The 24,961-nt window shown below is 36.9% G+C and overlaps 1 protein-coding gene and 1 long non-coding RNA gene across 7 annotated transcripts in view; one reads left to right on the top strand and one right to left on the bottom strand.

The window, feature by feature from the left end:
• Window positions 1-18,183, top strand: part of LOC117981380 (uncharacterized) — a 29,327-nt gene extending 11,144 nt beyond the window's left edge. Inside the window, exon 3 of the long non-coding RNA XR_004672865.3 lies at window positions 14,665-18,183. This is a non-coding gene — a long non-coding RNA (uncharacterized LOC117981380). The remainder of the gene's footprint in view (window positions 1-14,664) is intronic.
• UNC5D (unc-5 netrin receptor D) overlaps window positions 1-24,961 on the bottom strand; it is a 557,242-nt gene that overhangs the window by 467,891 nt on the left and 64,390 nt on the right. The window lies entirely within an intron of this gene.

Genomic DNA, 24,961 nt, shown 5'->3' with positions numbered 1-24,961 from the left:
TTTCACTTGAAAACCTGCTCTTGGGATTCTGGTGAATTCTCGGCTTCTTTACTGCCAGCTGGGCCTTCCCCTTCCTTCCTTTCTAAAATGTGTCTTGGTTTCCAACCACGTGCTTTGACCTATCCCTTCTCTGCCTGTTTTCAATTTCCCTGTGCAGCTTCTGACGCTACTGCACCATGGTGCTCGCTACAGTCTTATTCACAGGATCAGGTAACACTTCCAGGGTTGGAGGGAACTTGAACATCTGCTGCACCTGGCCCTGAGCATTCCAGTCAAGGGGACAGCCTGCTTAGGCCTGAATAACTCCATAATGAGAAACTCCCTTCCCCATACAAAAAGCTATTCTATATTAAGAGAATTTGGTAGAAAAGTATTCATTATATGGAGTCTAAATCATCACTGAAGTTTCTACTCACTGGTCCCATTTTTAATCTCTTAGGACAGAACAAAATAAAGAATTTAAAGAATATGGACCTTGAGGACCGAAAGATGCCAGTTAGGATGATGGTAACACCTTGGTATTTGCTGTGTAACCTTGTGCATAATACCCAGCCTCAATCATCCTCATTTTCCCAACTTTATACTGAGGACCATGATAGGATGATGTTTTGGTGACCATTAATTGTGGTATTTTAGTACCTAGCACAACAGACATTAAGTAAATGTTCCATCCTTTTCCATTCCCCTTCCTCCACCTGAGAATGAGTCTCAGATGTGTGAGGGTTTATCATGCCTTCCTTGAAGTCTTTTGATTTCAAATTCCTTAAAGCAACTAGCAACTCGCCATTGAGCATGTTCTAGTTGATATTTTTAACATGGTACCAAGAATAGAACGCATTGCATGTGTGTTCAGGTGAGTGTATAGCAGAACTATCACTTCCTTTGCTACTAAGTACTATAGGTATAATAATGCACTCCAAGTTCCCCTCTTTGACTCACACTGCCAACAGCTGATCATTAACACAGCCTCCTGCCAAACCCTCCTTTTACCTCCACCTCACTGCCATGTCATTCTTAGGTTTTTCAATCTTACTTTTCTGCCTGCCTTGTCTATGCACTGAGATCTATCTTCCTTTGTTACAAAACCATTGATGAGCTTAAGTTTTCACTGGTGGTCTTGAGATTTTCAACCTAGAAGCACTTAAGCATTATCAAGTTAAGTCTTTTTAAAAATAATTACTAGCATGTTTTATTCATCCCTAATGCCTAGTGTCTTATGTGCTTTAAAAATCACGTTTAAAAGTTAGCTGGTTAACCATTAACCCCAAAGCCCCAAATTCTTTATTGATAGATATAGAATGCTTTGTCATTTCCCTCTGAATTCTGCTTATCTGCTTAGCCCTGATTCCAAGGGTCTCCCATTTCTGAGGCCATTTCCAATTTCAGTTTTTTGTTGGCTGAGAGCAACCCATTTTATTTGGGACTTTCAGTCTTTACAAGGTTGCTTCTACTTTGAGAAATATGACTATTCCAGATTCTGTTGTGCTGAGTGATATCATTCAGCACCATTCCTGGCACACACCAATGTTGCCAGTCTCTCCTCACGCCTTTTTCCATGTCAATGCCAGAAAAAGGGGGCCAAGAATAGACCTTAGAGAAATAAGCCTGCCTCACAAAATCCTGTCCTAGGACAGGTGCAGGCTGCCTTTTTCAGCACAGAGAACTAATTAGCATTCATTTTCTGTAACAAGCAAGTTACTAATTTGATCAAAAAATCCAAGTAAATTTGCAGCTTCTCTTCATCATATAATATTCATTTTTATTTAGCAACATGGTCATCTCATGCTGAATATTAGTTTTGAGATTTTACTTGACTATATGTCTTTTATTCAGGAACCGCAAACACCAAGTTTAATCATTAAGATGGAATTAACAAATGGCTGCAGTTACCTATGAGAAATGCACATAAGAGTTGTTCAATAAAAAAAATGTAAAATCTACATTTGCACCACATTTTGCAATTTATGAAATGCTTTTAATACCTACAATACCTATTTTAAATACTCAAAAACAAAAGATGGAAATGACATAATGAACAACAAACTGGAAAGAAAATGGGAAAGGATTATTATTACTTCTCCTTTTGTCTCCAAATGTCTTGCATGATACTTGGCACATAGGAAGCACTCAATAAATGCCCACTTAATAAATTATGAATAGATAATGGGATGACTCATCAATGACTCATCACTTTTTTTTTTTTTTTTGGAGACAGGGTCTTGCTCTGTTGCCTAGGCTGGAGTACGGTGGTGTGATCATCGCTCACTGCAGCCTTAACCTCCTGGGCTCCAGTGATACTCAGGCATCACCTCTATAGTACGTATTGGGACTTATAGGTGGATGCCACCACGCCTGGCTAATTTTTAACTTTTTGGTATAGATGAGGTCTCACTATGTTTTCCAGGCTGGTCTCAAACTCCTGGGCACAAACCGTCTTCCTGCCTTGGCTTCCCAAAGTGCTAGGATTACAGGAATGAGCCAACATACCCAGTCAAACATCATTCTTATGTTTGTCCCGAAGCTATATACACAGGACACACTCTTAAGAGCACTGACCAGGGATTTTCCTAACGAAAATGAACAACCAACCTGCAAGCCCAACAAGGACAATGACTTTGCTACTAATTATAATAGTTTAATCACTCCATAGATTATGGAGTAATGCTGCCTGGGTGCAGATTCAGCTCCACCACTTAGTAGCACCTTGAGCAATTAACTTTCTGTGCTTTACTTTATCGCTAAAATGGAGACAAGAAGAGTGCCTGCCCCATATGGTTGTTTTAAGGAAAACTGGATTAAAGTATGTAAAAATATTAATCCACACACTATAAATGACATATGTATTTGAAATTAGGAGTAGCAATATTTCTATTGCCTATCACAATGCTTGGTGCAAATAGGAGCTACTTGAAAGAAATGTATATTTTTCATAGTTTATATTCTCCAGAATTACTTCAAAATGGTGAAGGGCAGACTAAAGGGGGTTGGGGCAGCCAGGCAGTTTGCAACTCATTAAAAATGGTACATTGCATTTCCTTAGAAGCCAAGTGACTCAGAGTAAAGGTTATGTCAATTAGACTCCACAAAAACATCTAAAACATAAAGACACCAATTAGGTAGCCACTCCTTTTTAGAGAACACATTTTCTCCAAAAGCTTAATCCTGATTACTTTTATATGGTCCCAGGTATCACAATGGCTGAATAAAGGCCTTTTTCGAGTTCCATTCATGTGAAAAAAAAAAGAAAAAAAGAAAAAGAAAAATAGGAAAAAAACAGTAAAACATAAAGGCTTTTTTTCTCATGTCAGAGATGCAATAGATTAATATTTATCTTTTCTGGTAGGTGTACTAGTTTACCTTTTTACCTAAATATTGCCTGACTCCATTCTGATATATGTGAAGGTCATATTAGTCCTACTGCTAAGACTGGATTGCAGAGGCAGAAATGCCTGGGCTAAAATGAAGACACCTGTAAGATATATTATCAAGAAATATAGCGTGCAAATGGAAGGGCTTGCTGCTCTAACTAGATATTATGTGGCAAAAAAGTACTGTATGATTTGTCTCTTTAAACCTGTCAATCCAACCTCTTCGGAGAGTAGTAAACTCATCAAATCATTATAATGATTTAGAAAGATCATTTAAGAAATCGTACGTACTGAGCCAAAACCTTGTGCCATGATTAGGAAAAATTAGAAGCATTAAGTTACCTATAAATAGGAAATCAACATATTAACCTTTACTTTCTTTAAAGAGGCAGACACAACATGCATTGCAAATAAAGAAATTTCACGTACACATATCTTCTATTCACATCATTATTAAATCCTCTCGAGAAGACAGGGTCAGAGCAGGGCTGAAAGCACACTGCTTCATTCAGTCCCCTAGGGGAAGCAAAAAATGTATTACGTGAAAACAACAGATTGACACAGGGAACATGAGACCGTAGGTAGAAGAGATGGACTCAAAGCACATGCTAATCCCAATGAAGCTAAAAAGGTGAGTTTGTAAAATGAAGACTTACAAGTGTTTTGTGTTTTTCAACTTAGGAGATACTCTAGTAAACACTACTTTCAAAAGGGAACCAAAAAGAAAAAAAAAAGGGGGGGGAGAAAAAAAACATTATTTTCAATTATTTATAGAAGGAAGGAATAAGAACCATGAAATGTTTGGAACTGAGAATGCCTGAGAGATGCAGGCAATAAATATGTGCACCTTTGGAAAGAGAAATCCATGACCAAGGAAATAAATATCCCTTTCAATAAGACTACCTCTTAACACTAGAATCTGCTTACATAATGATAATGTGGACTTCTTTCACAACACTCATAACACTTTTCCTTCTAATGACCAACTCTTGATTATGTAGGCAATAATAAAAGCGAACATCTACTATGTTCAAGTCACTGGGCTGAGCATTTTACATACAAATTCATAACGCATTTCTCACAACAAACCATGAAATGGGTACTGTGGGTTTTAGTTTCTGCCTACAAAATAGGAACGAGGATATCCACTTAACAGTTCAAAAGACCTTAAAATCTGCACCACATGGTTTGTTAATTAGCATAGGGGAAGGTGAAGTAAGAAGTGATGGAGACAGAGAAAGAAAGTCAGGGGCCTCCTAATACCTCACAGGCAGTGCTTGCAACATGAAACCGTAGTGATCCAGGAACCTCCAACTTCAAGGAAGACTGGCCCCTAATCTGCCTATATAGTTTGTTTGTCCTGTTTTCAGCATGTCATTGTATCTTCTCCAGTTATCTGCCATGCCCATTGCTGGTTGCACTCAAGAGGACTGTATTTGTCCATTCTCACCTGCTATAAAGAAATGCCCATGACTGGGTGATTTAGAAAGGAAAGAGGTTTAATAGACTCACAGTTCCACATGGCTGGGGAAGGCCTCATGAAACTTACAATCGGTGTGGAAGGCAAAGGGGAAGCAAGACACGTCCTCCACAAGGCAGCAGAAGGAATAAACACAGGAGGAACTACCAAACATTTATAAAACCATCAGATCTCGTGAGACTCACTCACTACCACGAGAACAGCAGTGGGGAAACCAGCCTCCATGATTCAATTACCTCCACCTGGTCTCTCCCTTGATACATGGATATTATGGGGATTACAATTCAAGGTAAGATTTTTGATGGGGACATAGCCAAACAATATCAAGGACAGAATCAGGTCCTAAATGAGCTTACAGAACAAGCTGTATGATAGTTTTTGTCTGTTTACTGACAAATGTGTGTGTGTAAAACCTACTATCATCATAACCTGTGACCAAAAAGCAAATTGTGGTCCAAGGGTTATAAAGTCCTATCAACCTAGAACAATAAAGCTGATGCAAAATTAATATAGAGAGGTTATTGGAGCCAAGGTTGAGGATTGCTACAAGAACACACTTCTAAGCTGCCTTACGGAATGCTGCAGAGAACAAAGGAGATACCCAAGTTTTTGAAGAAAAAAAGGACAAATCAGGAGAGAAAGTGATTACAAAACTTGTTCATCAAGAATTCTCATTGGTTTACAGAAATACCATTGGTTAGTCACTGGCTATACATTTGTAAGTCAAAAATAAAACTCCAAGCCCCCCAATCAACTGAATGGACCCTTCCCTTCAGCCAAGGGCATTACAAAGTTAACAGGAAAACCTAATTCAGGCCATGATTGGAAGTGGGTGTCAGACATGCCTCATTATACCCTCCTCCCTTTGGATGTCCAGGCACAGCTGACCAGCATTAATAATAAAACACAGATCTTAAGGCTGACAAAACAGAGTCTTTGTAGCAATAAGGCACCAAATTCCAGCCTGACACTAGTACAGCATCACATAACAGCAGGCCCTGAAGGAAATGAAAGTATTTTAGCCCAAAATATATTTCTTTGACATATTTTGAAATGGCCATGCAAACCTGTTTCTTGTGGAGAAAATCCACATTCTGTAGAGATCCCCTTCCTTTCCCAGGTCTTTTCCCTGATCCAGGAGAAAATTAACTAAGAGTGTGGCATCTTTTTATGTCTGATAAGAGCTTGGAAGCCTCTGGAGGCTCCTTGGAAGAACCTGAAGCCTTCATCTGCATGATTAAAACCTTGATCTCCACAACTCCATATCTTAACCCAGACACTCCCTTCTACTGATTCCGAGTCTTAAGATAATAACTTAACTCTTTCAACCAAATGCCCATCCAAAAATCTTTGAACCACCTATAACCTGGAACTGCCCCCCACCCCCACTTCGAATTGTCCTGCCTTTCAGGACCAAACCAATATACATCTTACATATACTGATTGATGTCTTATGTCTCCCTAAAGTGTGTAAAACAAAGCTCTACCCCAACCACCTTGGGCACATGTTCTCAGGATCTCTTGGGGCTGTTTCATGGGCCACCGGTCACTCATATTTGTCTTAGAATAAATCTTTTCAAATATTTTACAGAATTTGACTCTTTTTGTCAATACATTGCTGCTACTTAGGGTCAGTGAGTCTAGAGACTACATGGCAAGAGGCTTCAAGAGGTGATTCTTTGGCTCAAGGGGGAGTGAAACATGACTGTTACATTTTAAATGTCTCTCTGGGCCTGATAATAATTTAAAGGGGCTCACATTCTCAAATAAAAGCTTGCTTTGTTTTGGTTTTTTTTTCTCCATTTCTACCTCCCTGTGGTCCCTGAATACTACTGATAGTTCCCAAAAGAACATGACAACTCTGGAGGACCATATTGTATTGATTACTTTTCAAAGTTTCAACCACATCAGAAGCTAATGGCCAAAATACAGTCTTATTCCTTTCTGGATTCCTCAATATGTAAGCTGAAATCAATTTATCTCAGCCTAGTGATTCTCTTTGCTAACCACCAATTTAAAAGAGAGAGAGGCAGAAGTTCATGGAAAGTAAGTGATGGAGAAGTTCTAACTGAAACACACATCCAGGGAGACAAGAACGTATTATATCATAGGAAAGAGACCATCTTATTAAGGAATACAAATTAATCTGACCTTTACCCAAACGCACATCAGATCAAGGATTCAGACAGCCTTCTGCACAGCCCTTAAAGAATCTTGGCTGTTCTTCATGCAACAGTAAAAGCAAAATGTGGTCTATTTCTAACAAGTAGAGGCATACATTTAAAATGCGGTCTGAAAACTGTAGCAAACCAATAGTGTGGAGCCTGTGGGGGGCAGAAGGAAGATAGGCTCAGGTTTCTGTAAATGAGATTAAGTTTGCCTGAAGGGTATATTTTACTAGGAAATTAGAATGTAGTTTTATAACTCATACAAAGGGGGAAAATCCAGACTTCATTGCCATACTTACATAGCTGAGTTCAAAGATGCCTTGTCAGCTCCATGCACTTCACACAGACAACATATGGGTATGAATGCTACTGCGCAGGAATCATGGAATCCTTTCTTTTTTCTAAAGACTGAGGGAAGAAGGGATAACTGTTTGTGGAACATGGGTGAGGTCCTTCTCTAAGATTTTATGCATTCAGACAGATTTTCTGTTATTTGAAACTCCTAAGTTAGTATTAATTTTTGTGTATTTTTAGGTTATACACTTAAAGACACTCGTAATGGATAGGTTACAGCTAATTCTAGAAACCACATATTTTTTGCCTCATTATCAAAGGTCTCTGGTCAAAATCTGTATTCTTACTGAGCATATGCCATATGCTCAGTGAAACACAGCCTTAGTTGTGTTCAGGCTGTTTTAACTGTGCTTAGGATAATAAAGAAAGTGTAATATAATGGGAAGTTATTTATCCATCTTTAAATGTCATCTATCTATAGTTCTCAGCAGAAAAGACATGATTATTAAAGACCTATTATGTGGTACTCACATTGACAATAAATAGTTAATAAATAGATAGAACTGCTTTTATTCCTAAAACAACCCTAAAAAATATGTATCATTAAAATGTTATGGATGGTAAAACAGAATCAGATGCAAAGATATCTGTCCCAGGTCACATAGTTAGTAAAAAGTGAGGCCTGCTTCAAACCCAGCTGTCTGACTTCCAAGATGATCCTCATTGTGTATGTCTTAGGAATTCATGTATTTATCATGTCCTCACTTTTTTTTGCTGCTTACAAGAGACATAATCTGTCAGCTTCATTATTATTAATGGTGGGTGAATGAGAACTAGTATTGTGGAGTTTAACAGAGCACCAGGAAGACAACTGCCCTTATATATCGGTCCATCTAAATCCCTGACAAAGTATAATATTTTTTACATTTATGTAGAATTTGAAGTCCAACCTAGGGAGAGTTGGAGGCAGCGCATGAAAATGACAGGAAAGTGATACAGTATCTTCCAAGAACTGGGAAATAAAGGCAATCAGGTTGCCTGCTGAGAGTTAAATAGTAAAAACATGTAAAGTTCCCTTTCAGAGACAGAGTATCTCTTATGCAATAAGACTTGAAAAAGAATTAACACATGGGGTGGGAGTGAATTATCCATCAGAAGAAAGGACAGTCAGAACTAAAGAAAAGATAGTCACTAGAACAAGGGTTGGCAGTGCCTGTCCTCATACCGACCAAAAGACACAACCAAGAACTAAGTTGTCTTGTCTAAGTAGAAGGCAACTAAGTTGTCTTGTCTAAGCACAAGGTAGTCCTACAGTGAAAATGGCATAAAAGGCAATATTAGCCTGGAATATGATACTTATATAATTATATAATGTTAATTATATACACATATAATTTACGTCACATAAAATATGTGACAATTCTCAATACCTACCCTTAGTCTTACTCTGAGTTCACTAAACGATCTGGCTTCCCAGGTCCATGGAGGCAAGAGAGAGTGTACACCACAGATCGATAGGAATGTCTACTTTGACTGATTATCACGTCTCATTGTAAAATTGATGGGCGTTCTGCTTTCTGTTAGTCTCTTTCAAGTTTAGTTAATGTGATTCACCATCCTTAATTGAGCACATCCTGATAAACTGTTATAATTAAATTTGGGGGCTGGTCAGCTAAAAATTATACCTTTGACAATAACAAACTTACTAAGATGTTTTCGTAATAGCCATTGTGGCCAGTGAAGTCAGCCAGTTATAAGCTGGTGACCAGATGACCCAAACTACCCTCTTTCAAACATTTACAGAACCAATTTAACTCTTTGAGAAGAGGTGTTATCTATCAGCAAACAGACTTCTTTATTTTAGCAGGAACAGGTGTACCAATCTATTTATTACATATAATATTTGGAAAAAATTAATCACAATGGTTATGGGACATTGAAATAGAAAATGTCGATGGAAGATTCACTGGACAGGAACTAGAAAGTTATTTCTAAACTCCGCTGCTAATTAGCTATGGGACCTTGGAAAAATCATTTAACTGTTTTGATCCTCAATATCTTTATCTATAAAGTGGAGAAATTGAAATATCTGCTGTCTACATTTCTTCCAAAATGCTAGCATTCGCTCATTTTAAGTTGAGATGTTAGCTTATCTTCTAAAAGTCAGAACATTTATTTTGTGCTGAAATGACTTCATTTCTTTCAAATATTGGCTTGCTACTGTCATGGTTGCTCTCGACGATTAAATAAATGTCCTCTAGTGGTCCCTAATATTGCTAACCCATCGGACAGCATATTTCCTGAAAATGCAAAGTAATATAAGCAATGAAGAAAACTGAACTCCACAGTCTCTAAATTATCTGTGACTTTAATTACTCATCACAGAGAAATGCAGTCTCAATAAAAATTTAGCCTAAATAATTATACTCCCGATTAAAACTGTAATCATTTTCATTCAGGCTCACGTGAAACATCCCAAAAATCAAAAGGCCAGGAATTGCTAAGTCAAGTAAGATAACAAAATCCCCCTTCCATTTCCGAATAGTTAGGCCAATGTATGTGATTTTTCTAAGATGCTGCATAAGTCAGTCTTCTGTAAAAATACATGTTCACACCTTGCAAGTTAGTTTGGCAGATGGACAATCACAAAGGAGTTTTGTGTTCACTGAATAAATACCATCTATACATTTAGCTCATAGAGACAGAACGAGGATTAGCATCTTTACAGGATCAATTAGCAAATATATTCATTAAGCCCCTTTCTCATCTCCATTGTCAACTCCAATCATTTATTTATACCAACTAAAATCTTCTCCCTTCATTATTCATTATTGACTAACAAGTAATGAGGTGATTGTGCTTTCCTAAATGTGTTATTTATATATCCACACTATTTTAATTTTTCCAAGCAACTCACACCCAGTCAATACTGTCACATTAATACGAATGCTTTTCCACGTATTTCCTTAATTTAAATAAAACAATACAGCTATTCAACTGCCACTACCTTAGATCAGGCTTCCTTCAATACACTATTCGATTAATGTACTGCCTAGTCGGTTGGTCAGCCTATTTCCAATCGTGCCTCCCTATAATACATTCTCCATCATGCAGCTCGACCGATCTTTTTAAGCTATAAAGCTGATTATGTCAGCCTTCTGATAATCATTTTTCAATGGCTCTCCAATGCCCTCAGGATAAAATCCCAACTTCTTACAATAGCATACGATGTTGTTCATGGTCTGTATCTATTTGACCTCTCCCATAAAAAGCCCACAGAGCACAATGGGTAAGAATCTGCCTCTAGAGTCACATTGCCTGGTTGCAAAATGCCAGTCCTGCCACTTACTGGCTATGTGACTTTGAACAAGTTCACAAATCTCTCCGTACATCCGAGGTAACTGGGGTTGACAACAATAACATGTGCCTCATTGAGATGTTTTAAGTTGCAATAAACTACAAAATTGGCCGCACATGCTTTCGCTCCCCTTAAAATGGAAGTCATTTCTCACATACTTCAATCTGGGTTAACTAAGTGACTTGATCTGGCTAAAGAGGAGTTAGCAGAGACTTGGAATGTGATTGAGAACTGAGATATGTCCTCTTGCTGATTTTAGAGCCCCTGGCTGTCATGTGAACCAGCCTGGGCTTCTTCACTCAATGACCAGAGACACGTGGCCCAGTCATCTCCACTGCCCCAGCCATCTCCACTGCCCCAGCCAAAAGAAAAACAATTGCCGAACATGTGAATGAGGCCATCCCAGATGAACAGCTGAGCGCAGATGAATGAGCAAATCCAGCCAAGATGACCCAAGCCTGCCCCATAGGGGAAGAATCACCCTGCAGATTCCTAGACTCAAGAGCAATAGTAAATGATTGTCTTAAGTTACTAAGTTATGGGGTTGGATTTTTTTTAATGCAGAAAAAGCCAACAGATATAATACAATTGAATGAGTTAATATATGTAAATCATTTTTAAAAGTATGAGGCATATATATGAATATAAGCTGTTATAATTATAACTCAGTTGCCTCTGAAACATGCTGTTCTTACTGAGACCACTGGTACTTATAATCCTAGAACCTAGTATGTGCTGACATCTCCAGGCCTTTCTAAAGTTTACCAACCTGGAATGCTGCTGTCCTTACTCTCACCGACCTGATAAACTCCTAATTCTCTTAGCTTAACTATACCTTCTTTCGTGGATCATTTCCTTACAGCATTACGTGGTGTTTAATATCCCTTCTGTAAATTCTCAAGAATTCCATGCTTACCCCACTGTAGTGTTTCCATATTGTACTGTTATTATCTATAGATTTGCCACCTACACCATTTTACAAGCTCCTGAGGGTTAGAAGCTGTGTCACTATTGGGTATTAGAAGCTGTTTTATTTTCAGCAACTCTTTATTACAGTGCTGTAGTCAACCCCATAGAACCAACAAGAGTTGACTCTCCAAAACAAAATTATTTATGTTTGAAGGTTCGAAATGTCTTTAAATAAACTTCTGTTATGCCAAGACTACTTCACTATTGTAAGATTTTTTAAATAAATTAGATGATTTTTACATATATTCCTATTACATTTTACTTCAGTTGTTTCAACCACTATTCCTACGAATTGCTTTTCTTTTTAAAATAGAGCTGTTGTCAACATTAGCTTTCTCTCTAAAATGTGTCTCTTACATGATATGGATGTTTTCTAGGTCTTCATGCAGAAACCAATGATACAAAAATTGAATGGAAGTAGGCAAAATAATTATACTTTCATAGGGTATGAAAGACCCCCTATACTTGAGAATACAGTATTTTTTGTGGTCTACCCAAGAAACAGTAACTCCACTTGATCAAACTCATGTTCGTTTCGATCGAAATATGTAAGGAAAGAACCCATATACTCAGATAAAGCATCTCTTATACCAACAATCCAGTAACACTTTCCAAAAACAAGAATAGGCAGTTTGGAATCGCTTGCTTTTAATTAACACATCGGGATGGTTAGTGACCACTGCATTTTTTTCTGAGTGCTCAAAAGCCATCTGTTTAGTGATTTCAACTAGAATTTTTTGAAAGAGAAATTGTAACAATCTATTATTTTCAGAATCCAAATGTTCTATCAATTTCGAAAATTAGAACAACATTTCCATTCTCCTGACACCTTTCTTGCGCTCAATGAAGCATAAAAAAATTTAACAGCACTTAACTTCAACACATCGATTCATCTTAACAAAAGTTAAAATAATAACAACGGGCTACATTTATGGAGCACTTACCATGTGTCACACACTGCTCTAAGCTTATTAGGTAAATAAACTCATTCAATCTTTGAAATAATCCTATGAGGGTTGTACTGTTATTATGTCCATGTAACAAATGATGAAGCTGCGGTACGGTATTAAAGGGCTGTAACTTACCAACACCACATAGCTCCCACGTGGCAGAGCCAGGATTTGCACCTGGGCAGCCCTATTCTGGATCCATCCTTTTAACTACTCAGGAGCAACAAAAAGAGACAAGGGAAATACTGCTTTGATAACTAGTGTAATCAATCAGGTCTCCCACATGCATTATCCCATTTAGAAGAAATGTCAGTGGATGACCATCAAGAGTCTGCCTATCTCTGGCTTGAAAGGTTGTTGGTTGTTCTTTTTGCAAGTAATCGCAAACTTCCATATGGAATTGGATAATTATAGTCATTTTCTCTCACCTGGAACATGGTTCTATTCCGTTTCACGGAAGAGAAAACTTGATGACTAGTCTACAATATGTTCAAATGCTTTCTGTAACACAGTTCGACCACCAAATACAGTATCAGAGGAACAGAGCATCATGATATTAAAGGACATTATTACACACTCCACCAAATGACTAAAGAAAAGTTTTCCATGAACTATCTCCTTGAAGATAAATATTTGGATAGATGCATCATATTTACAATTTATGTAAGCTTGCACTCCTTGTATTTTAAGAAAAGCACAGTTCACCTTAATGACCTATCGTGTGTAAACTCTAATAAAATAAATATGGCTAATATCTACTCCAGTGGTGACTTGTACTTCCTGTAAGTAAAAAATTTCATTAATTTCAATGGATTGGTCTTTTCAAACAACTTGTTGAGTTATTTTAATGTGGTTACTCAGCTGTCTGACAGAACTATCTCACCATCTGATACAAAACGGTCATGTGAGTGCATCCTAATGCAGCTAATTCTCCGCTGGTAGTGGAGGAAGTTGGCAAGGACAGATTAATTTGACAATTTAGATTATAAAGCAAAAGATTAAATAAATGTTACACAACAGTGACTACTTAGTGAGAGTTTATATTACGGAATACTATCCTACATTGAAACATGAAGTTCTGAAACAGAGGAGAAAATTCAACATAAATTCAACACTTCCTTTGATTTCAGTGCATCTGTGCTATGATCTGACGGCCCTTATAAGACAGCTGGTGTCACTGGGGTTCCTAAATATTCTGAGATGCTAATCAGTTGTTATGAAGCCTATTGAATATGTCAAAATTCATTTTAAAATTTTACCTTGTGTGACAAGCCCATCCTTACTGCCTTCAAAAGATCCTTGTATCCAATTTCCACACCTAATAATTCTTAGTCACATAGACAGATGAAGCTAAACTACCTTGCATTCTTCTCCAACTTGAAATGTGGTATGAACATACAAGAAGACACTTACTGATACACAGAGCATTAAACTTTAAAGTCATCAAGGAGAAGCAATGCTGTTTTATCTTGGCAGAGAATGTATCCTGGACATATATTTAAATGTTTGACTTGCCTACAGTAGTAATTTCTGACATTTTCAAATGGTAGTGAATGCTACTGGCAGTAAAAAGCACAATTACATATTTGACAATTATGTCATCCTGGTTAGACATTTTGGATATTATTGTAAGCTATGTCGGATCTTGCCACAAGATGTATTTTCAGAAGCCGGGTGATGACAAGGAGGCATCACAATGATTTATGGTGCTGTGACAGCATTCAATTAATTGTTCTTAGCTGATTTTAATTAATTGAAAAACAATGTTAGTTTGGGAAACATGACTTTAGCTCTGAGGATGAAATACTGATTGAATGGAGTACAGCACTTGCATAAAAGCCCTGATTCCAAATGAATGAAGGAATTTTTAAAAACAGTGGGAGGTGTTCTTTTTTTCCCGTTATTCTAGGAAACAGATGGAAATATGTTATGCCAATATGGAGTCCAGGAACGTTGATACAAGGATTGTAAATACCACAGGTTAAAACACATCCCAGTAATTCTCATGGAGGTCCTAATACAAGGTTATCTTCCTTGTACTTTTAAAATAACTTTGATCTGTTCTCTTTGTCTCTAGGGTCTTCCTTCTCTATTCCTTCTCCATCCGACTCATCGAACTACTTCCCTTGCAAGTTGCTGCTGAGGATGTGATTTAGTGCATTTTAAAGTCTGCACAGTTTAATTCATTTTAACATCATCAAACCATAGCTCATGCACCATGCCCAGCATATGTATTTTCTGAGTACTTGCCAAATGAAACAAATGATCTCCACCCTGACATATACTGGGTGTTTGCTCCATAGCAAGCTCTTTACATATATTATCTCATTTAGCCCTCACAAAAGACCTAAGAAGATGAGGTTATTATTGTCCCTATTTTAGAGATAAGCAAAAAAAAAAGTTTTCTGAGGTTAATTTGCTTACCCAGCCAAGCTCGCACAAAACCCAGGCCTGTCCAGCATCTGAGCCTAAACTTTTGACCACTACTTCACAATGGGCAATCCAGAGATCACATCGCTCCTCTGAAATAAAACATCTTCCATGGTCCAGACTTTTTGGCACAGTGTCCAAGGCCTTTCTAAATATTCTCTGAAACAATCTTTTCAGCTTCTTAACCCACCATTTCCCTGCACACATTCCCACTTCCACTGCTTGTTTTGTAGACACTCAAATACGCAACTCTTATGCCATGTGTCCTTTCTCCAATCCCCCTTTCTCTCCTCTCCTTTTATGAAATTGTATTAGGCTCCAAGACCTGTTTCAGGTACACTCTCCTCCATGAGGCCTCCTGCACTGAGTCCTATGATGACTTTATTCTCCAGGCTTTCCTAGGCTTTGTGATTTATGCAATTATTTGTCAAATTAGGGTGGACACTGTATCTAGTCCTGCTTGCCCATTAAATTGTGTCTCTGAAAGCTAACTATGTCTTACTTTTACCTATTTATCCATCATATGGACCCAACTGTGTTCCCCAGGTATTCATATATTGAACCCCTAACCCTCAGCATGAGCATATTTGGAGATAGGACCTCTAAGGAGGTATTTAAAGTTAAATAAAATCATAAGAGTGAAGCACTGATCCACCGGCACTAGTATCCTAAAAAGAAGATGAAGAGACACACAGATGAAAGGTCAGGAAAAGACAGAAAAACTATCTAGAATGTGTTTTGCCTTACAGAGCTTTGTAGGTTACTTGCAAATTTTTTTATTTTTATTTTTATTTATTTTTTTGAGACAGGGTCTCAGTCACCCAGGCTGGAGTGCAGTGGCACAATCTCAACTCACTGCAACCTCAGCCTCCTGGGTTCAAGCAATTCTCCTGCCTCAGTCACCCCTGTAGGTGGGATTACAGGGATGCGTTACCACACCCGGCAGATTTTTGAATTTTTATTAGAGATAAGGTTTCGCCATGTTGGCCAGGTTGATCTCGAACTCCTGACCTCTAGTGATCGACCTGCCTCAGCCTCCCGAAGTGCTGGGATTACAGGCATGAGCCACCGCTCCCAGCCTAAATTACTTGTAAATTCTTGAAAGCCTAACAATTTCAGGTAATTTATGCATAGCTTACTCCCTATCCCTTGTATTTCATTTACGCATTTATTGGGAGATTTGCAAAGAAGATATTAAAGCAAACAGAACATCAATTCCACACTGGATTATATACTAAAACATAAACAAAATTAGAAAATAAGGTATTAATTTCTATGGCACTGCAGTCTTTTTAAAGAGACACTAGAAACTTTCAAGGGTATTTGAATAATGTGTCTAAATATAAAAATAAAATTATCAGAATAGAGGTCAAGATATGAAGAATCTTGAATAACCTCAAAACTGCAGAAACACTCATGAATATTTCATTTAAAAACAATATTGTAATTCATAACTTATCAGTAAAACTATCACTAAATTTAAAATTAATCAAAATTCAAAGTTGGTATACTAGGTTGAAGATTCTCACAATTGTTTTGATTATCTGTAACAGGATTGCCTGGAATTCTTGCTTAACATGCAATTATTTGGGCTCTATCCCAGAACTAGTGAATAGCAATTTCTGGGAGATAGAACCTTGGAATCTGCATTTTAAATAAGTTCCCTATGAGAGGCTTACATCTTTTAAAGCTTGAGAAGACTCTACATTATTAGGTAATAAACAGTAACTTGCAATGAAAAAAAATGTGAGAGAAATGGTTCATAGGAATTCTGGTATTTCAGCCTAGAACAAATAATGTTTGAAAGCTAATAATAACAACTATCCACAACTAACCTTTGGGATTGATATTTAATTTTAGTGTTCTTGGCTTGTTTCAAAGGAGACTTACACTTAACTAATATTCACATTAACCAAGGACATCCAGACACGTATTTCCCAGTTAACATAGTCAAAGACCCACAAATCCTGAGAAGAACTTGCATGAGCCATGAGAGAGACATAGGATACACAATGATTCTGGGCGTTATCCCTGAGCAAATGATGATGTGACTATGGCAACTAATGCGGGGCTTAACTCTCCTGTACCTCAGTGTTGCACCTGCAACAGGGGAAGTAGGGCTAGAAATCACTGCAGTGCCTTCTGTTTTGCAAATATACGACTTTTGGTAGCACTGTTATTAATCTGAGTCACACTTCAGTTTCCCAGTCTACAGGTTGAAATAGGCATCATCATTGCTTGGTGATAACAAAAAAAATGTGGGGGAATTTCACAAGGGTTTGAAGGTCCCAGAATTGTTCATGAGGAAGAATGAGAGCCCAGCTGATTAGGGATCGACCCTCAGCCAGTGTTTTTATGGAAAACAGTTTTTCTGGAAGGCACCAGGTAAAAGGCAAATGGTAAGCACTGGTCTTAAAATCACCACCCCTATCTAGCCAGCCTGGCTCTCTCCTCCCTTTTACCAGTTGACACAAGCTTCATGTCCTCTAAGTTTCATAGTATGATGATTCTTCCCTGTTAAAGACTAAAACATCCATGGCATGGAATAATCATAATTTTTTTTTCATTTTACAGAATTTACCATGGCAAGCAAATGTATTAATGCATTTTTGAAAGATAGTCAATAACAGTTGAAACAAAAAGGCTTACAGGTGCTTAAAGTCTCAGTTTTCTTAATAAAGGAATAATCATTATTGATTCACAAGTCATGGCTGTGTTTGTAATTCTAGTATAAACATGGACCATGCATGGAAACCATCCCTTCTCAGGAAGTGTCATTTTGTATGTATAAATATTGATCGAGCTTTGGTTCCTACTACCAGATAGCAGACCTGTGAAATTCTAATAAAGCTGAATAGATTCAAACAGATTATCATTCACTGAACGGCACTGGGGACCATTGTGAAGGCCAAAGTTTTTATTTCAAAAATAAGTAATTAGAGTTGACAGGAGAATTGTAATAGGGCCCAAATGAATAAATTTGTTAATTGGATTTCCCTGGGGTAGTGGTTAACCCAGGACTGTGGTCATGAAACCTGTTCGTATCTATAGTTTCAAGGTAAGAGTGTCCTTGGATTCCAGGCACAAAATGGAATCCCAGATGAGATTGTAGCATTGTAGTAACCCATGAGAATTTGGTCATACCTACTCAATGTAAGGCCTTGTTAATTACTTGCTGACAGAATACCTCCTTGACAGAAACCCATGGTACACAAATATCATGTGTTAAAATAAAGGCTGCCACCTCTAAGATTATATTTACAGATACACACACACACACACACACACACACACACACACATTGTGACATAGAAAAGGCTTAAAATAGGAATCTCTTTTGGTTATATAGCAAGCATTTCCTTCTTCTTAGTAAGAAATATATAAAGCATAATCAAACTGGTATGAAAAAGTTGCCTCTATAGCAAATGAGAAGTCGATTATCACAGGCCTGAGTGCATACCCTCAATATCGCCACATATGCCAATAATTAGGGCTTGCACTTTCACACATTCCAAATGAAAATTTCAGAAGTTTCCCCCCAACAGTCTTTTCCATTGCAATCAATGTTGTGCTTCTGACATTGAATCAATATTAACTGTAAAGTTCCTGCGTGGCATTTCCATATGCATGTGTAGGAAGGCAAGGTCAATTCTATCCCACAGCATTTTCTCCTCACCTACCCAAAAGACTGCACTAGTGGAAATGCGAGGTTAATTAAACCAGGTTCACTGCAAGTGACCATGCATTGCCTGCCTTTCTTTTCTATTGCAAACTCTATCAATTAAATCTAAGGCAATTTAAATTATTTTCCACTAACTCAGGCTTCCCTTTTCCCCTGTCCATCCCTGCTAACTCTTTCTTGAGCCTCTCCTCACTTAACCAAAGAAAAACTTTTAGGTCTTCTCACTGTCCCATTAGTAACTAGTACCAGTCAAACAGCAGTTGTCAGAACCATGTCGTATAATACTTAAGAATATCTGCTGCTTAGACTAATAATGCCTCCTCACCTAGGCCCCTCAACAAAGTACAAAATCTAGATCGGAAAACACCAGGCAGATAAGGACTCTTGTCTAGATGACCTGTAATCAGTAAAAAGTAGTAATGGGTCACTACGAAGACATTATTGACCTCAAAGTTAAGTTCTGTTCTTGAATTCTAAGTTATCTTATGGGATAGGCAAAGCTGGTCCAACCTGCAGCCCATGGACCACATGCAGCTCAGGACAGCTTTGAACAGAGCCCAACAAAAATTCGTAAACTTTCTTAAAACATGAGATTTTTTGGAATTTTTTTTTTTCTTTTTTAGCTCATCAGCTATCAGTAGTGTTAGTGTATTTCATGTGTGGCCCAAGACAATTCTTCTTCTAATGTAGCCCAGGAAAGCCAAAAGATTGGATACTGTGGGATAGACCATCATTGTAATTTTCACAATTGTGAATACATTTGTGCTGACGAAATTTGAGATTTGACAAATAGCTCAAACTGGAAATCTCAAATGACAAACTAAATACAACAAGAAAAATAACAATGAAACAGCATGAATCTGATCTATCAATGATGGATCAAATTTTTAGTTAAACCATTTTGAACTATTCCAAATAGAAATGGAAATGTAGGCATAGAAAAATGTCTAGCCATCCAAGAAGTGTATTCCAACTTAAGCAGATACTCCATATGAACATCTTCAATGTAAAATTTTGGAGACAATTCATGATGGTGATGATTTTATTACAGAAGGCCTTTATTCTCTAATTCCCAATGTAAATCTAAAGTAATCACCTTCCTGAAATAGCTAATACATGAACTGGTTAGTAACCAACAGTTACTAATATTTCACTAAAGATTTCGAGACAAAAATAAAGTTCACTCAAAATATCACTTTTAGGCAGTATAGACTGCTCTCTCTTGTTCACTCTCTTTTTCTGTAAATAAGTAGTCTTCATAGTATTCAGGCAAAACCACAGAAAAATTTTAACATGTTAGGACTGGCTAAAAGTCCTAACAAGTTAAAAGCATCTCTCCCTTTAAAAATGACTACAATTATGCTTATAAAATTATATTTTAACCTAAAAATATAATTGATAATCTTGAGAAACTGTTAAACAAAAAAACCTCAGTGGATATTTTTAAGCAAATTCCATTAGGTGAGAACATATTGAAGCCATCTCATCAGAGGACACACACACGCACACACACACACACACGCACATCGCCCATTCCAATGTTCCTAATTTTACATTTTTTCATTTACCTCAAATCATTTATTCAGTCTTCTGTATAGTTTAAGACAAATTCCCCTTATTCTTTTCACATTTCAGGTGAAGAACAAAACACTTAGCTATCCTTCTATTGCAGTGTTGTTTACTTACATCAAGTTTAGCAAATGGATTAATTTATCTCACAGAAAGCCATATTATCCTAATCATATTTCTGTGTGGTAAGCAGAAAAAGTATCATTTATATATTGGTAAGAAGAAAAAACATCAGAGAGAGAGAGAGAGAGAAAAGAATGAAAGAAAAAGAAAGAGAGAAAAAGAAAGAAAGAAAGAAAGAAAAGAAAGAAAGAAAGAAAGAGGGAGGGAGGGAGGGGGAGGGAGGGGGAGGGAAGAAGGGAGGGAGGAAGAAAGAAAAAGAGAGAAAGAAAGAAAAGAGAGAAAGAAAGAAAGAGACAGAGAGCGATGGAGGGAGGAAGAAAGAAAGAAAAAGAGAAAGAAAGAGAAAAGAGAAAGAGAGGGAGTCAGGCAGGGAGGGAGGAAGAAAAGAAAGAGGGAAAGAAAAGAAAAAGAGAAAGAAAAGAAAGAAAGAAAGAAGAGAGAGAGAGAAAGAAAGAAAGGTAGAGAAGAAAAAAGAAAAGAAAGGAATTTCGCCCAAAAGTCTTGGTATCAAAGTGGCTCACACACAATTCTATGGCATTTTGCTAAAAACCCAGGCTTCCTCCAGAGGGGTGATTTCCTGGGTGTCTGGGTTGGAATATAAAGGACTTTAGATGGTCTCTCTGTTTTTTGAACCCCATCTATTTAATTTTAGAGAATCTCTGGACTTAAAGGGAAGGGACCTACTGGTGGGACATAAGCCACTGAGAACTTACCAACTCTAAAAGAATTCCATGCTATTTTAAGATAGTTCTGACCGTGGTTATTTCTTCATTTATATTCAATTAAAATTTGTCTTGTCACTTACGTCTATCCATCCTACTTCTCACTTGGAGTCACATAGAACAAATATAACCCCTCTTTCATATGTTTTCAAATATTTGATGACAGCTATCATAATTTGCTTATTTCTTAAAATGATAAGGCTGAAATTATTGCCATTTCATGAGGATGACCTTCAGAGTAAAGCTGGACGATCATGGAAAAAAATCATCAATGGCACTGCTTCAATTCTTCAGCCTAAAATAATATAATACATTTCTGAGGCTTTCAAACTAATATAAATGAATATAATAACTTCCTTTTGTTCATAGCTGATTACATTATATTACAACAGCACGACTTCCAGAGCTAGCATGCAAAAGTAATTTATTTTTCTCCCACATCTGTAACTATTTGGGAGAGCAGCTAAGTCTTAATAATTATGCTGCAGACACAGTAAATAGAGCAAACCCAATAGGTCACACTGTGACTGTAGTTCAGAGAGAGAACAATTATTTTATCCCATATAATCTGCATCCAACATTTCATAGAGAAAACGAAAGAGAAAAACATAACACTGGCTTACAAAATTATTACAGTCTTTTAATATTCACTCTTCTTTTTTTTCTGTTTAGCAGCTTTTCTGTCTGGAATAGGAAAACACACACATGCACGCATACACACGCTTGTGCACTTACAGCATAAATGACACGCCTGAACAATTTTCATTAAAAAGTCATTTCCTTTTAGGTTGTGATTCATTTTACTTTGTCTGACATAGATTAAGTTATTATGAAATTAACTAAAATTGCTGGCATGTCATTCAATTTTTTTTCCTCTTTTCCTCCCCCCATACAAAAACAACATTCCGCCATCTAAAGAATGGTCAAAGTCAAGAAACGGGTTTTCTTCTTTCATCAACAGATATTGCCTAACACTTTTTTTTTTTTCCTAAGTAGAGTAAAATGTGCTGTCAAAAATGCAAATCAACAGCAAGTAAATATCTTCCCTGAGAACCATGTCTGTATCAGAGAGGCCATTATTGAGAAATCAAACCATTGTGTTTGTGGGGTTTAGAATATATTATTAGTGAAATATGTGAAATATGAAAATGATTCTCTTGTGACACTTAAGGAAAAAAAAACCAAGTCCAGGGCAATTTTTCCTGCCAATCAAGGGATTCTGTCAAGACTTTCTTTGTTTTAGAAGTCAAATCTCATGGAGAGATCAATGTGAGTCCCTTTAAGAAATGCAGTCTAATAGCCTTTGTTTTTTTAACATGGAGGAGCTCCAAAACATACAAAACAAAATTAAAAGCACCATGACAAGGATAAACAACTTAGACTGTTTATAAAATACAACTAGAGAACCTGAGTAAACTTCACAAGCCTCCTGAGTAAAATGGCTTTAGCTGATCATTTGCATGTCCTCATTTTGTTGTGGTAATGACTAAGATTAACTAAGAACTACATTAGCATTGTTGCTAGTGAAGTGTGCTTGCTGCTCTCAGAAGGCCTGCCTCCTCTTCAAAACCCATAAACAAGCTGCCTCACAGTGGACAATTGATTTTAGGCATTCGAGCCCATTAACTTCAGTACAATTATCAAAAAGCAGAGGAGAGAATGTATCCAACTAAGTAAACTCTCATTACTACACAACTTCTGCTACGCAACAGAATTTTTATACCAGAAGTTAGAGTTAAAATCATGAAATTCTGAGTTAACTCAGATTTAAATGTTGGTTCCAGCACTTATGAGCTCTGAGCCTTTGAGTAATTAATTCTAATTCTCTAAACTTACACTGTTTAGCCGTGTATTCTACAGAATATTAGCCATGTATTAGCCATGTATTCTACTGAACACTTGAAATGTGGCTACTGTGACTGGGAAGCTGAATTATAAATTTTATTCTGTTTCAATTAAATAAAATTAAAATTTTAAAGTAGATTCTTTAATTATTGGAAAAACTTTTAGGCATGTTGGAATACTTTGGGTCTATAAACCTATTATTTCAACTAAACATTTTATAAAATTGTAATGCAGATCAAATAAGTATTTCCAGTGAAAATTTAGCATCCAAATTGAGATGTGCTCTATGTAGAAATAGGCACTGATTTCAAAGACCTAGTATATTAAAAAAAAGAAAAATACCTCATTAATAATGTTTGATATTGATTATATGTTGACAGAATATTATATTGGATGAATTGAGTTGAATAATATATATATTTAAAATTACTTTCCCCTGTTTCTTTTTCTCTTTTTTATTGTGGCTGCAAAAAACTTAACTTATATACATAACTCAAATTTGTGACTTGCATGTTTCTATCAGATAATGCTTCTCCAAAAGTTTGATTCCTTATTTGTAAAATGCAAGGATATTAACCACATTGTAGGGTTTTATAAACATTAAAATGTATACATATAAAGTATTAGTGGTCACTTTTATTAAGACTGTATTATCTAACAGAGGATGGCATACTTATCTTGTGCAGTATTTAATAACTTAAAGTCCAAATGTATATCAAATCTGTCTATTACCTATACCGTAAGTTTTTCTTTTCTCTTTAATACTTTGCAATACAAGATCTTCACAAATGCTTTAATGTGTTCTCCAAAAAATTAAAAGATTTTTTTAAAAGAAATTTAACTCATATTCTATTGTGCCTTCAGACAGCATCCAGTCAAAATCCCTACTCTCTTTGGTCTATCATGTGCACTTGCGTGCACAACCCAACCCTTATTACATCTGGTCACAGAAAGAAGGTTCTCTAAAACAGCTTTCTAAAAATCGTCTAAAAGCCCTGGTGTAGCACAGCATCTGAGGAAAAGAAAGCGTGGAGTGCCCTGCGATGCTCTCATTTGGTGATAAGGTCATTTTGTTGCATCATTTTTCAGTTGTATTTGGTTTAGCCCTCTCCTTTTATAACAAGGGAGACATCCAGAATCCTAACAAAAGGAAATAGTGGAGAGATTGAATTTCTCCCATGAAAGGATTTTCCAGATTTGGCTCTCAGCCCATCTCCATTTGGAGAGTCAGAGCTTCTCTCATTCCTTCAAAGTCACTGGCATCACTGAGCTGCTCAATGCTAAATAAATATTTCAAATATAAGGGTAAGCTGTTGAATTTATCCAAAGTGGATTAACAGAAGTCCAATTCTATCCCTTCTTCCTCCTTCCTTCCCCCAGCACCTCTAATCCCATTTTATCAGGCATAAAATTTTACATCACTCTAACTCATGGCCTCGCCATTGCCAAATTTCACAATTCATCTCCCAGGTTTGTTCTCTCTCATTCTCTCTCTCTGTCCGTGTCGAATAATTTTAGACTTACATTGCATCAGGAGTTCCTGTACATCCTGCCTGCGTCAATAATTACTGTATTATTTACCCAAGAGATTTTCCATTTCCTTCATTCTTTTTACATTTTTAAATCAAATTCCGTGAAAACAAAAAAACAGTTCCCTCTCCCCATTCTTCTATTCAAGTATTTATTTATAGTAAATTATATAAGAAGGAGGCCATTTGTTTGAGGCTGCCTCTGTACTTAACGTTCCTATGTAACAAACTGCAACAACCTAACCTAAGAATGCAAACAAACCAAAACGTAATTCGGTAGTATAGTTTTTGTAACAGCCATATTTCAGCCAATCAGAGGCAGCCAACTCAATACGCCATGCTAAATAACAGAAATACCTCAGCCTACCATGACGAAGTAAGGCAAACGCCTAGCTGTAACTAATCAGATGATTTCTCTACCTTGCTTCCACGTTCAGCTTGTAATAGCTTGCTACTCAGGTTACTGGATGGAGC

The sequence above is a fragment of the Pan paniscus genome, chromosome 7 (assembly GCF_029289425.2).
Source record: "Pan paniscus chromosome 7, NHGRI_mPanPan1-v2.0_pri, whole genome shotgun sequence".
NCBI classification, from domain to species: Eukaryota; Metazoa; Chordata; class Mammalia; order Primates; family Hominidae; genus Pan; species Pan paniscus.
The sequence above is the reverse complement of the archived record's forward strand: the minus strand, read 5'-3'. Positions and strand labels throughout refer to the sequence as shown.